The following is a 15816-nucleotide window of genomic DNA, read 5'->3' as shown; positions in this document are numbered from 1 at the left end:
ACACATCAGAAGAGGCAGCGGTGGCCTATGAAAAAGTGGCTCTTGACTTCCAGGGCTCTCGGGCCAAGCTCAACTTTCCTGAGTCAGCAACAGAATATATAAGCAGCAATCTACTACATGCAACAGCCTCGACCACCTCTGCACGCAGTACTACGACATCTGGTGCAATTGCAGGGGGCATCCACGTCCCTCAATTATATGTGCTTCATGAGCGGCTTGCTGCAAGGCCACATCCTCCATCATTCCTTTCAGGCTTGCATCCAGCTACATCTGCCCACAATATAATATCAGCATGTCAACCAAGTGTTCTAGGGCAAAACACTTGGTTGACATGCTGATATTATGTTGTGGGTAGACACAACTGGATGCAAGCTCGAAAGGAATGATGGAGGATGTGACCCTGCGGCAGGTTGCTGATGAAGCACATATAATTGAGGGGCGTGGCTACACCTTGCAATTGCGCCAGATTTTGTTGTGTTGCATTCAGAGGCGGCCGAGGCTGCTGCATGTAATAGATTGTTGCTTATATATTGAGTTGCTGACTCAAAAAAGTTGAGCTTGGCCTAGGAGCCCCTGAAGTCAAGCGACGCTTTGTCATAGGCCACCACTACCTCCTCCGTTGTATCGTAAGTACCCAACCAGACCCGCACTGCCTTTCTCAGGTCCCAAATCTCTGCTACCCATTTGCCCCATGGCCTTTGCCTCACCCCTCTATACTGTCTCCTCTTCGCTCGTGGCTCCATCTCCTCAAGAGGTATTTGTAGAGCTCTAATAGTGGTGGTATTTATAGAGAGAAAAATTAATGATGGGGTGGTCAAGCAAGCATTGAGTTTCAACGGGAATTTTGATAGATGTTAAGACACATGTGTACATGGCATGTTCACTGTCTTAAAAAGGGTGAAGCCTCTATAATGCATGATTGATCTAGCTCTCATGTACATCAAAGACAAGAAGCTACTTATTAAATTTTAAATTTTCCATTTAGATCATTAATGCCCTCTACATGGAGCCTCGGGACTATATAACACGGGGTCTTTATGACCCCCAAGAGGTGGGATCTACGGTCGAGCACGAAAACAAAGAGGTGCACGGACGTCGATTAGGAAAAAGTAAACAAGGACATTGGAGAAGGAAGAGAGGGGGGGGAGGGTAGTAAACTAACTTTATAACCAAGTGCACTCACAATGGTTTCAACCAACCACAGACGTCTGCGTGGTTAGCTCACAAGCCTCTCAATGATGCGGTCGTTGACTTTTTATGGACCCTCCATTTGCCTCAAGATTCAAATGACACTTTTTCAATCGTAGATCCCACCGCTTGGGGGTCATAAAGACCCTCTGTAAGATACATGGAGATTTGAAATGTCAACCAACTCATAATGTTGATTATATAAGTCCTTGCAAATGCTTGTAAACATCAACAACAAGAGTCTTTGGAGATCTTAGGGTTGTCTAGCTGCCAACAAGTTTGAAAAAGGGGTGGTTTAGGTCCAAAAAAATTTGAGCATTAAGTGCAAGAAGAAGGGTATTCCTTCAGTGGATTTACTTAAAGGGATATGGATGAGATGTTACACTATCTTTTATATGGGAAGGAATGACTTAACGCCATGGATGAACGAAGAGGATACTAGCACTTGCCACTCCTATGAATACATGGACATGATAACGGCGCTTGTAATATACTTCGAGTTTTAATTTAGTTTTACCATCAGAGCACAAGAAATTGTTTAAAAGAACGGAAGCTTTTTACAAGAAAAGGGAAAAGGCCTTGGATACATCATAATAGCCTTCTTCTTTTTTTTTGGCTTAGTTTTATGTTTAGAGGCTTAGGCTTATGTTTAGAGGCTTTGTTAACTTTAACATATCTGTTGGTGGGAGAGTGCATGGACAAGATAAATGGCCTTTTAAAAATCTACGGTGATTGTGTTGTTAAAGTTGATGGAGTAACAAGGTTAAAGAGAAAGGTGTTCATGTCATATTATTCCTCATTAAACACCTCGCAGCATAATGGGGTGGTGTCAACACCCTTGTGAACCAAAGTAGGTCTCACCAATTTCCGAAATGGACCTAATTAGATAGAATCAAAGAAGATTCTCTCATGGGTTTGAGGATGAAAAAAAAGAGGGTGATGGAACGTGGAGGGGAGAGAGGAAGAGAGAGGGAGAGAGGTCGTGAGCATAGGACATATGGAGGAGAGAGATGAAGAGGGGAGGTCAATGGGGAGGGAAAACAGTTCACGTTTCTAATGCTTGCCTTGTGAAGGCTCCCTATATTCCTCTGAGCTGATGTGTGAGGCATTGTGCCACGGTGATGAGAAAGCCATTGTGGAGGGCCACCTGCCTCTATTACTGTGAGCGGATGTGCGAGGGATGCTGCTTTGAAGGCCCTGTAATCAGTACAAGCGGAGGTCTGCACAATGAGGCAAGGTAGGAGGGGCAAGAGCACAGAACAACACAGTTTTTTTTTCTTGGTTGTTGTAGCTCTATGGGACGCTGTGTGTAGCAAAAATGCAGACCAAAGTACGTGGAGGATAGGCATAGGGGAAGAGAGAGAGAGAGAGAGAGAGAGAGATCAGATACTTTTGGCTGCACCAAGAGGTGATGGTCTCCATTGAGAACGACGTAGGTAGGTTGGCGAGGGAAGGCTACCATCACCTGAAGGGAGGAGCAAGTAGCAAGTCGAGCACACACACACACACACACAGAGAGAGAGAGAGAGAGAGAGAGAGAGAGAGAGAGAGATGGATGACGAGACAGAGGTAGCTCATTTCTCTGTGGCTGGGAAACCCTCAGCTGGAGTAGGAAAGAGTGTTGCTCACTCTCGGTTGTGTGTAGGGGATTAGAGTGAAGCAAGAGCTTGTTTGTAGGACAAACCTTGACTAGAGTTGGTTAGTGTGTGTGTATGTGTGTGTCTGAAGGCAATGATCTCACTTGATCGTGCACGATGGAACGATGGAACGATGGCACGGGAGCCTAGGCTACTCTATGGCGATGCCATTGGATGAGTTGTGTCGTGCAGCTGGAGTGTGAAGCATGCAGAGCCAAGGCGTGCAAGCACCAGGGAAAATAGGCTTGCCCATTATGTATTGCTTTTTGGCAACTGGTGCAGCTATCGAAGGCACCTCTCATCGCTCTCTATCTCTGTATGTAGAGTGCTGCCATTGAACCGGGTGGACTGCACCCCCTCTTAGCAGGAGAAGCCCGAGGTGCACTTGCAGGATCCCTCTCTCTCCCTCTTGTTTCTGTACAGGGGACACCGTGAGTGCAGCATCTCTTTTTGTCTCTCTGTTCTTTGAGTGCAGCTTGGAGGCAGGGGGTAGGAGGCACCATTGTGAAGAGCTTTGGCAGGCACAAAATCAAGAGGAGGGGACCTCCTTGGTCGAAGCAAGGAACAGCTACAGCAGGGTGCTCAACCAAGGGCAGTAGGGACAGAAGGGGTGTGTGTGTCTGCACGGGAACAAACGAGAAAGGGAGTGTTACTATTTTGCCAAACTAATATGAGGGAATCTTGGATTTTAGTTAATGAAAAATACAGGTGTGGACCAGTGGGAGATGTGTAAGCACCATCTTTAAATATGGCAACAAACATAAACCACAAGATGCTATTGGGCATGCTAAGAAAGTAGGAGGGATACATAAGCACAAATGAAATTGGTTGCAATCATTGACAAAGCTCGACAATGTTGGGGTGTTAGAGCCCAATGTGCCAACCCCAAGTATGTAAGCGGTTGGTCACCATTCAATCTTTCTTGTTTAACTAATAAGGACTCTCAAACCCTAGTCATCACTATTGCAACAAGGAGTCCATCTATGTGTATCTCTCTTCTTCTCTCTTACTCTTCATCTTTGCACTCTCCTCTTGGGTTACTCTTAAGCACTCTTCAATTGGTATCAGTGATGAAGCATTGTAGAGCACCATTGAAGCTTTATGGTAGAGAAGGAAAAAATTTACAAAAATAGTTTGCTCAATTTTGCAACATAGATATCTTAAATTAGAAAGCTATCTTCACAAAAAAAATTACTATTCTTAATCGTTTCTTTGTGCTCTATAACTTTGCATAAGAAAGTTTTGTCAAAATCCATACCGATTTTGAGATACATTTTGAATTATGCCTGCAAGTTGTAGGTGAAGAGTACAAAAACTTATGGATTCTGTAGAAATTTCTGTAGAAAAACTTATGGATTCTGTAGAAATTTTGATGTGTTTTATTGGATTACAACTTATGGATTCTTATGGATTCTGTAGAAATTTCTTTGAAAATACATTTACATTGAGTTTTGGAGGTTCATTTTGTCAACTTACAAAGGAGATTTTGCCAAAAAAAAACAAAATCCTATTATATTAGTTGAGTTACCAAGGTTACATACACAACCTTTTCTTTTAGAAGTGTGAATAGTGATGGCATCTTCTTTGTATACATCTTTGTACAACATCAAGAAGTTGACTGGTGTCAACTTTCCATCTCGGAAGAAGCAGTAGAGTTGGCATGTTTTGGTATAAATTCCTTCAGCTGATATGATAAAGCCTAGATAACTAACTTTGGTAGTGAAAATGAACACTTCTTTTTGCAAAGAGTTTGTGCTGATGTAGGATCTCTAATACTTTTCAAACATGAGCTTCATGCTCTTCTTTTAAGTTGGAGTAGACTGGTATATCATCAAAGAACACCAAGACAAAGTTGTCCAAAAATTCTCACAAAATATATTGCATCAACCGATTAAAGGTCATAGGAGCATTTATAAGAACAATAGGCATGATTGTGAATTTGTAATGGCCATAGCAAGTGTTAGAGGAAATTTTGAGAATGGAAATCTCCTAAATTCAAATTTGATCATAGCTTGAGCAAAGATCAATCTTTGTGAACATATATGCTCCATGTAGTAGATCAAGCATCTCATCTATATGGAGAATAGGATACTTATTCTTACTATCACCTGGTTAAGACCAAAAAGTCAATGCATAATCAAAATGATCCATCTTTCTTCTTTTGAAAGAGAATAGGTGCAGCCCAAGGAGACGTACTTGGTCTGATGAATCCTTGCTCGATAAGTTGGTGAAGTTTCCCCATAAGCTATATTTCTTCTGGGAGTGACATTTTGTAAGGCCTTTTTGATATTAGTTTGCTCCAGGAATGGTCTTGATCTCATGATCCACTTTTCTAGATGGTGGAGGTTCAATTATCTCTTCAAGAAATACATCAAACTATTCTTGTAGGCACATCCACTCTGCATTAGAAGATTGCTCTTCTACCTTGTTGAGTTTGACTATGAAAATTTGTTGTCCTTTGTGAAGATCTTCAAAGGACAATTTACTTAGGTCATTTGTTCTTTTCTCTCCATGTCCACCATTCCTTCCTCCAAGATTAACTAGTTTTCCTTGCCCTCTTCCTTGAATAGGTGTATTTGTAGCTAAAGCTCATATAGGACAAGTGTTTCTAAAATATCCTGGCTCATCACATTCAAAATATCAAAGATTGTAATTTGGAGTTCCAATTGCTTGAGCTACAACTACAAGTTGAGGATGCGAGACTGGGGTGTCGGCCTTTGATTCCATTTCAAGGGCCTTCCTCTCCTAGCAACATTTCTTGGATTCCCATTGTCACCCCTTTGAGAGTTAGCTTCTTCTTTAGCTAAGGATTTGGCTCTTAAAAGAACAGCTTGCAGGTTAGTAGGCCTCATTTCTTGAAGGCAAGTTTTCAAGGGAGCATTGAGACCTTGGAAAAAGCAATTCATTTGTTGTTCTGTAGACATCTAATGAGCATATCACCTAAGGGTTACACATTTTTAATAGTACACACCTAAAGTAAGATGATACTGGCGTAGGTTGAAAACCTCGTTGATTTTAAGGGACTCATGAGCAAGTGGGAGAGAGAATTCTTTTGTAGCATTTGTAATGTCTTCCCAGGTTTGGGTGCCTTTGTCGCATCGTTGTCCTTACAATGTTGCTTCCACCAAAGCTTAGCATCACCAAGAAGATGAAACATGCCTAACATAGCTTTATTTTCAATAGAAGTTTCAGTAACACTAAAGTAATAGTCCATCTCTTCAATCCATACTTCAGCATTGCGTTCAATATGAGCTTTTTTCTCTCTAAAAGAGGGTAGTCATACTTGCTTAAGAAAAATTTTCTTCTCTCAAAGAGATATATAGATTGGATCCTGTATAATATGGACTAACTTAGCCTTATATACTTAGCTAATTTTTCAACTTACTTAAGACAAAATAGTCAAATAATATTGCAAACACGAGATTTCAACAAACTAATTTTTATTCATATATACAATCTCTTTACTTGAGTTTCCATAAAGGTGATTCCATAGATACAAGTGACATATCCCATGATCCCTATACATTGAGCTTGTCAAGTACTGAGGGTTTTGCTATAGGATTAAGAAATATAACATTTGATAAGTCCTAAAAATTGGGACATACACATATAGGTCTAATTAATTATACCACCAAGAATGACTTTACTTATCTGATCATAGACCCATTGTGTATGAGAGACTTCTTTGCTTGCATCCATGATAGTTGCATTAGTTCTTTTGGTGCCAATAAAGAAGTAGACCTCAAAGAATTTTAGTGCTTCAAGCCAATCTTCAAGTTATTAGCCATACATCCTAGTCAATCCACTTCAATGCAGTAGATTCCACTATCTATAGTATCTAGCCAATCCTCCATCCTCTTTGTATCCTTAAGGCAAGTGGTACAAACAACTTGTCATGTCATAAAATCTAATATCTAACCAACCCAAATGATTTTATCATATTAAACTGATCATTTAATGTGGGAGAATAAACGAGAACAAGGGTTAGATATAGACATGTGCTTACAGATCTATATCAACACACGGCCCATGGTTAAGGGGTCCATATGAGAGATAGTATGTCAAAGAGCAAGGCTACCTAATGGAGCTTAAAGACCTTAGGGTTAGCTTCATTAAAAACCTCCCATGGTTAGTGTAAAATTCCTTTCACCTTAGGTAAGCTAGGGTTGTGCTTGAGGTGGGAACCCGTCCCAAGCTTGAGGTGCTTGTCAAGCTTGCTGACTAAGATGCTTGAGGTGCTTAATGACTAAGGTGCTAAGGTGCTCCATGACTAAGGTGCTTGAAGGGGTAAGGGTTCAAAAAGTCAATGCATGATCCCTACTCATGAGGGGGTGAGCCCTCTTTGTAGGGGCTAGAGAGAGAACACATACACCCTCACACAAGGCATCCTTGGTACAAAGAAAGCAGCATGGACACTTGTCAACCTCCTCTTCATGTTGCCCTCATGGTGTGCCTAAAGCCTATTGATTGGCCTCCCAAGGGGTCCAATGATAAATTAGTTAATTTTATTAATTGTTTTTGCATTTATCAAGTCCTCTCTCTCAAAATGAAATGGGGACACTTGTCCAAAGGCTAGCATGCTTGCTTGATATGCACCCTGCATGTGATTGGTCAGGCATGAAGGGGTCCAATAAATGAAATTATTGCTAACTTAAACAGCATCCATGTTAGGTATAATTGGTATAGCATCCTCATGTGTCACACGGTGCCACCAAGTTGTTAGACTTGGCACATGGTTGGTTCTAGAAACTTGATCTCAAATTCTGTTACGTGGTACCATAGAGAATATAGATGGTAGCTACCACACTTAGTTTATCATATTAGCTTCTTTTAATATTCCATAGTAGTTTAGAATGCACTAAGCCTATCAAATGCACTCTCATAGTTTTTGGTAATTTTCTTCTCTTTATTCCAAGACTAGCTTTAGCATAAATATCTAATTTATCAACTTATATGAATTAATTACGCTCTTTTATAATAATGTTAGGTAGATATAGCTAAACGCTATCTATGATAGTTGTTTCATATTAATTAAGTTGTCCTTATAATTTTTCTATTCAATTTGTACAAAAAAAACTAATTTTACTCATAATTAATGAAGTTGTCCTTGTAATTGTTCTGTTCAGCTCGTACAAAAAAGCTAATTTTACTCATAATGATTTTAAAAATTAAGAACTCAAAAATTATCTTTGGTTATTCTAATAGATAATTACCAAAAATAATTTAATGGTAATTTTCTTAGCTGTTTATCTCATTTTGATATTTTTCTCCTAGCAATAGCTAAATTAAGTAGTAAATCAGCTTAGATTTTTTTTACAAAAAGTTTCCTAAGGTCAAGATAATTACATTACTATTGTTCCTCTACAAAGTGGCAATAAAAGCCCGATCAAATGCACGATGCTTAACCCTATTTGTTTTGGACTAGGCCTCTTGTAATAACCTACTAACTAAAGCATCAAATGTGGCACCATCTAAATTGCCAACATTTATAAGTCTCCAAGTAGACGCACAAAGTGAAGAATTTTTTTGGCAAGACATCAAGAATTTTTTGCACAAGTGTATTGTCAAGAATCACCTCACTAGTAATAATTAACTACTCCTTGAGATCTTTGACCAGAGTCAAAAATATCTCCATATCATTCTCTTGCATAACCTTGGATTTGTACTATTTATACAACTATCAATCTTTACCCTCAGTACTACGATTTGCATACAAACCAACTAAAATATCCCAAGCTTGTTTTGGTATTTTAGCTAAACAAATGTGGGGAATGATATAGCATTTGATAAAAAGTGCAATCAAGGCATGAGTTTGTGCATCTCTACCATCCCAAACAACAAGCTTTCTCAGCAGTAGGCAAAACAATCAAGGCATGAGCATCGCTAGAACCTGCACTATCATCCACTGAACCTAGCCTTATATCAAAAACTTGCACAATGTTTTAAATATTCTTTGCAACAAGAATATGCTACATCATGTATGCCCATAGTGGGTAGTTATCTTCATCCATTTTTTCATAAGCAAACAATATGTAAAAAACATCATTATTGCTAGCCATGGTAAGTGACTACACCTTGCACATGATACAAAGGTTGCTTGTGTAGAAGAAAACCTCTACAAAATTATATGTGCTATATAGAACAACCCACAAAAATTATAGAGTGCTTATTTTTCAAAATTTTGTGGTGTCAAAAAGCTTGCACAAAAAGACAAAATTGCCTACACATTTTTGTCAATAGTGGAAATGCATGTCAAAATGAGGTTGACTTGAATTTTAATGCAATTGAGCTCGTTGAGAATTCACAAAGTGTTAACACCTTGCAAATGCTCACCAAATCTCATTGAGAGCTAAGAAGGTGAAGCAAGATGTGATGGCAACTTTGCTAGAGATATCAAACCTTGCTCTAATACCAATTGTTATGAACACGGATGCAAGAATGCATGGGAAGATGACAAAGAAGAAGGCGAAGCTCAAGAGTACACAACAATAAAATTAGCATTACTGAGTTTGTGAATACAAAGATAAGGGTAGCCCTAGAATGATGGGTATAAATACAAGGGGGGGTGGGAACTGCTAGAGAAGATATGGTTAGCCTTAGAGAAGGCCAACCCTAGAATGATGGGTGCAAATACAAGCGAGGGGGTGGGAGCTCTTAGAGATGGAAAAGATACCTCACGACGGTCGTAAGTGTGTTTACACACATTAGTACCAAAATCTAATAACAAAGTATTTTTGGAAAGATTGATATGTTTTGGTTTGCACAAATAAAAGGTTGCAACATGCAAGGGCTTTGAAAATGTACAGAATGGATCTAGACATGGAAACATTTGTTGTTATGGACAATGGATGGTAGCAAAAATTATTCAAGTGGTTAGCTTCTTAAATTGGATCAGATTTAGCGAGAAAACTTCTAGACTTCCTATGTGTGGAGGAATTAATAAATTATGATTTAATTAAGCCAAGTAGCTCACTTTTTTGTGCTCCAATTCTCTTAGACAAAAAGAAGAATGGTACTTATCATATGTGCATTGACTATAGAGCATTCAATAGAATCACAAGTTTTTGAGTCCTCATGTTGATGACTTGTTAGATAAGCTAAGTGGTGCTTGTGCTTTCAATAAAATAGATCTAAAAAGTAATAACCAAGTGTTATAATCCAAAGTGGTGTTTATAAAATTTTATTTTGAATAAAATTTGATCAATATAATTTTTTCGGCATACCTTTTGGTTTAAGAAATGCACCAGCCACTTTTTTATGCATAATGAATCACATCTTCTTGAAGCATCAAGATCGTGTAGTGGTTTTCTTTGATGATATATTAGTTTTTAGTGATAATGAAAAGGAGCATTATACACATTTGCTGCAAGAAAACCAGCTTTGCTTGAACCGTAAGTAAAGTCCTTTCTTTCAAAATGAGATTGAATATTTAGGTCACATTGTCTCTAGTGATGGTATTCATGTAGAGCCTCAGAAGACTAAATGCATTTATAAATGGATTAGACCTCAGCTTATTCACAAAATTTGTTTCTTTCTTGGATTGTGTCATGTTACCATGGCTTTATGGGAACCATAGGTGCACTTCATTGCTACTTGCACATCCACCTCGATTTTCCTTTTGGTTGCTGCGAACAAGGCACTGTCTGGCTTAGGCCATTCCAAACTCTCCAAGGTTGGCGAGTGAACCAAAGATTGATTACCATATCCATTTCGCTTAGGTGTGACATAAGTATGATTATTAAAAAAAAATGTCACGTAAGGCAAGCTCAAAGGACTGACAACCAGCATAGAGCAACTTGCCAAGCTCAGTGTGGATGGCCTCAAAAGTTCCTATGAACGACTCTATTGGCTCCCACTCTACAAAATTGGATGGAAAAACATCTGCAAACGTGAATAAGCAATGGAAATCTTACAGTCATCAAAAGCAACACACAAGGAAAAAATACTAAATAGATGACCGAAAAAGTTGAAAGAGGAGTAATAATTACAATTAGCAGGAAACCTCGACGGAGCCACTGATGTCTCTAGCTTCAGTTGTGAAGCAACATACACATGTTGCACCTTCGCAAGCCTCTTGTCATCTTGTGTTTGCTTGAACTCCATGATTCTTCCCTTCCAATGGTGTGCTCGAGAAGCCATGTGTCTCCTTGAGCCCTTGTGTGCACCTCTTGAGTTGGACTGCATTGTCACCCACATTATTTGTTTTAACTCCATCGTCACCCAATATCCATTTTCATCTTGTACATTGCTACATGAAATGGAGTCAATGACACTCCTAGGTCGTTGAGTACCTGATGATGCCATGGGGAATAGTGGCACAACCTGCACAGAAACACTTATGATTAGACATTGCACATCCATGTTCTCAGTTGTATAAAGAGCAAGATTCTTGATGGTACACAAAGGTGAAGGATGCCACTTACTACTATACTACTCCACCTGCTTGTTGGCTTAATGGGGAAGATAATGTTGCAAAGCTTGAGAGGGAAGTAGATCCTCTTTAGAGAGCTTAATGAACAAGGAGCAGGAAACCTGTTGAGGAAAGAAAGAGGGTTGATCTAGCAGAAGGATATGTTGCAGATCTTCAGCTTTAGCTAGAGGTGTTTAATGAAGCCCATGGAGAAATAGAGAACTTCAACTTGAGGAGAATGCAGCCCTCAAGAATGCAGTAAGCTTCAGGAGGGAAAGGAGGTTCAAACTTCTGTTGTAGAGCTTTTGGGATGGAAAATTGAAAGGAGGAAAGAGAAGCAAGGTGAAGTGAAGAGAAGTGAGAGGTGGTAAAGTAGAGAGAGAGGGAGGGAATGATTAGCACGTTTTTTGGAGGGACCCCCTTTAAGAAGGGGAGGGGAGAAACTGGCAGCCACTAGAAAGAGAAAGTATTGGGTTTTTAACTCAACTATTTAGAGAAAAGTTTAGTTTTTTGAATTTATAAGAGATTTTCTCTTTATATTTTATAAAAGAGTACAAGTTTGATCACTTACTTTGAGACCCTGCCATACCCACCATTTCAGTCCACATGGCATCCACCCATTTGTCCATTCCATAATCCTTTTTAATCCCATTGCAAATAAAGAGGTCCCCTCAGACCCCATTCCCTTCCTAGTGCTTAAATAGATTCTATCCTAATTTTAGCAAAGCCAAAACTAGCAAGTTGAGCCTAGTCTAAATTAGCTTCATACAGCCTCCATCGGATAGTTCAAAGGTCTTACACATGAGGTGGTCAATTTAAAGGTAGGACTATAGTTTTTAGTTATTGAATGGGAAAAGCAAAAGACTAAGGTTAGATCAGTCCTTCCATTATTAGAAAGTTAGCTCTAGTTCTTCTTTTCCAAGTTTGGCTAGGACACATGTCCAAAGTAGCTCACATGTGCTTAATTGGACAAGTGTGTGTGTGTGTGTGTGTGTGTGTGTGTGTGTTCTAGTCTTTCTCAAGTCAAAATATAAGGAGGGGGGCAAGCGCGAGTTCTTCAAGAGTAGAAGTGAGAAGAAAAGTGTCAACACATGCACTAAGTTACCCTTTGAGTTATCTCACAAGGTTGCTCCACCCAACTTCTACCCATTGGGATTCCAAGCGAGTGGGGAGGGGGGATAAAGAAGGGAGGCTCGTGGGTAATTGACCTTTTTTATCTCATTTTCAAGTGCCAAGGTTGGCCAAGAAATCTCTCTCTCTCTCTCTCTCTCTCTCTCTCTCTCTCTCTCTCTCTCTCTCTCTCTCTCTCACACACACACACACACACACACACATGGGAGCTCAACAGGTGACCACGTTGCTCAAGAACATGGCTATGCATGCAAATCCAAGCAAGTAGATACATGAAAGATCTTCTTCTCTACTATTCTAGGTATGCTTCAATTTTTCTCATAGAATGAGCATACAAGAAATTACAACTTCTTTGTTTAAAAAGTACTTCTCTTCATCCTCATCTATCTTCATGCCCACAATTCTTTCTCCCCGCTGGGGTGTTTAGGGCTTGGGAAGGAGGGCAATGTCATTTGTGATTATTGATTGAATCTTGAAGTTTTCCTTCTTCATTGGTTCAAGGAAGCTCCATAAGAGCACAAGTTTGTAATCAAAGCTCTCTTTGAAAGAATTATAATACAAAAGTCCTCAAGGACCAGCTCCAAGCAAATCCGGTCCTCTACAAGTTGTCAAACATAATTGTATCTTTATCTTCAACTTATGTTGCATGATTTGATGTTGTAACATGTACATGATGCTATGAACTCAGACTTGCACTGCCTTTTCTAAAGAATCTTATTAAGGGAAACACTCTCCATTGTAATTGCAGAAAGTATTAGATTCTTTGACAACTTGAGACTAAAGACCAAATGCCAAAAGAAAGGGAAGGTATAGAGGAAGAAATTGAGATGAAATCACCAAGAAGGAACCCTTTGACTACAATAACCCCTGAGGTGGCCTTCCAATTTCCCTTTCATGAAGACCTCAAGGCTCAACAACTTAAGAAGGCTATTTTCCGTTTATGAGGCTTACAAAAAATAATAGACAACCCATAAAGACCCCTTCACATTCAAAACGCAAAGAAATTGAGGTGGATGAGGAAAAGATATGGCCACACACCATTGACACATGCCTCCTCAATAGAAGATTTCCTGCAAGAGCTTATCCATAGTTGAAGCCAAACGAATCATAGGCCTCGCTCTTGCAAGCCTCTCTTTACGAGCATATGCTAATTTTGTCTTTTTGATGGCCCCTCTACACAAAAATCAGCACCCCTCACTAACTCCCTCTATCATTGATGGCCACTTGATGTGACAATGCTGCTTTTCATGACCCTGCGTGCTAATTGTTGCCTACCGTATGTGCCTCTAGAGTCTAGTCTCTATGATAATGAGCACCATTCCAATCCTATACCACATGATGCTATCACAAAGCAAACAAGAAAAATTATAATTTTTTGTCCGATCAAGTGATCAAAATATTGTGATGTCCCATGTGCATGCATGCAAGGAAGGAGAAGAAGAGAGAGAGAAAGTCGAGCACAATATAACAATGTGTTGTTGCTCTTTATTCTTTTGAGGATAAGAAGAATAAAGTTAGTAAAGTGTGTTAGGACGTGTGGGACACGGGATCATGTATAGCCATCTAGGCCAGAGTAGCGTCTACACCAACAACCTCCCACTTAAATGCCAATGTATCCCTTAGTGACCAAAACACAAAATTAATATGTAAAAAATATGTACAAGTGTGAAGGATGAAATGGCTTCACCCTACACCCATCAAGTTGATACAATGTGCAAACTACTCCAAAATTAAGCTCTTAGTAAGAGCATCTTTTTACAAGCTCAATCTGCTTATCTGTCAACACATCTTGAATGAAGTGATAACTTACATTGATGTATTTTGTTTTTCAATGAAAGATAGCACTAGATTTTGTTGACCCTTGTCCAAGTCTCCCACTACACGTGCCGACCATAATCTTCCTTATTGGCATTTGATGCTACAACATATTCAACCTCTCTAGTGGAAGAGGACATGCAATTTTGAAGATGTGAAATCCAAGAGATAGCTCTCTAGAATATATAAAGACATAGCCCAATGCAAATTGTTGTTTTCTACATTCCCTGCATAATTTGCATCCAGGTATCCAACAATGAATGTATCACTATGAGTAAACCATAATCACTTACTTGTTGTACCTTTCAAGTATTATAGGATATAATCCACTACTTCCTAAGATTTTTCATATGCTGACTCACTACTCCCACTGCAAATGCAATGTTTGGCCTTGTTTCCACCATTGCATATATAAGACGCTACCCACAACTAAGGAATATGGTACCAATGCCAACTCGTCTTTCTTATCATTTGACTTAGGAGAATATTCTTTGTTGAGTATCACATATGCCGACAATGGGGTACTCAGTCATTCCACCCCTACATATTGAAATGATGCAAGACCTTTTGAATGTATGATTCTTGAGATAGTTCAAGAAGACACTTCGACTTTTCACGCTTGCTATGCATAACAAGCTTCTCCTTAATCCTCTATAGAAACATTGTGGCTCAACATTTTCTATAAATTGGAAAACTTATGAGTGGTGGACTTCCCAATAACAAGCATGTCATTGACATATAAAATGAGAAGTATGAATGAACTATCAATGAGTTTCTTCATGGATAAGCAGTGATCCTCTTCATTACTCTTATAACTCTTCATTACTCTTATAACCATGAGACTGCATGAATATATCAAACTTTTGGTACTATTACCTACATCGTTGTCTCAAGCCATAAAGAGGTATTCTAAGCTTAGACACCAAGTCCTCTTTGGTTGGCACTTCAAAGCCTTCAGGTTGTTGCTTGTAAACATCTTAAAGATATCTCTATGAAGGAAAATTGTCTTCACATGCATTTGGATCAATTCTAGATCCTCAATAGATACTTGACCAAGCACCATGTACAAAGCAGTCATCTTGACCACCGGGGAGAAAATCTTGTCAAGATAAAGACTTTTTTGCTGCTTGAAATACATAAGCTTAATTAGGATTCCCCGATGTATACTTCTTGTAAACCCATTTGCAAGGTAGAACTATCTTTCTAGTACGAAATTTTACTAGATCCAAGTCTCATTCATTATAATCAATTCATACTTGAATTGCATAGATTGCTCCCACTACAGTTTGTCATCCGTATGCATGGATTCTTGGAAGCAAGATGCTTCTTCGTAGTCAATCAGCATGACATAATTAACACTGGCAAAAATGGCTCAGGCGGATGTGAAGCTCTAGTCAAAAATCACAATGCCTAACTACTACTCTCTGCTTGCTCATGAGCATCACTAGTGGAAGGTTCATCACTAGACTCTTGAGTTCTCAACGGTTCTAAGGCAACATCCTCCAAAGAAACTTTCATGTATTCAACCTCCTTAATAGTCTATCTATGCATCTTTGACTCATTCACGATCATGTCAAAAGTCTTGATAATCTTACAAAACTTTCAGTGGCACAGTTGATAACCCATCTCTCAATC

This window comes from Adiantum capillus-veneris, chromosome 10 (genome assembly GCF_014529385.1).
Source record: "Adiantum capillus-veneris isolate H3 chromosome 10, ASM1452938v2, whole genome shotgun sequence".
Classification (NCBI taxonomy): domain Eukaryota; kingdom Viridiplantae; phylum Streptophyta; class Polypodiopsida; order Polypodiales; family Pteridaceae; genus Adiantum; species Adiantum capillus-veneris.
This window is presented reverse-complemented; position numbering follows the sequence as displayed.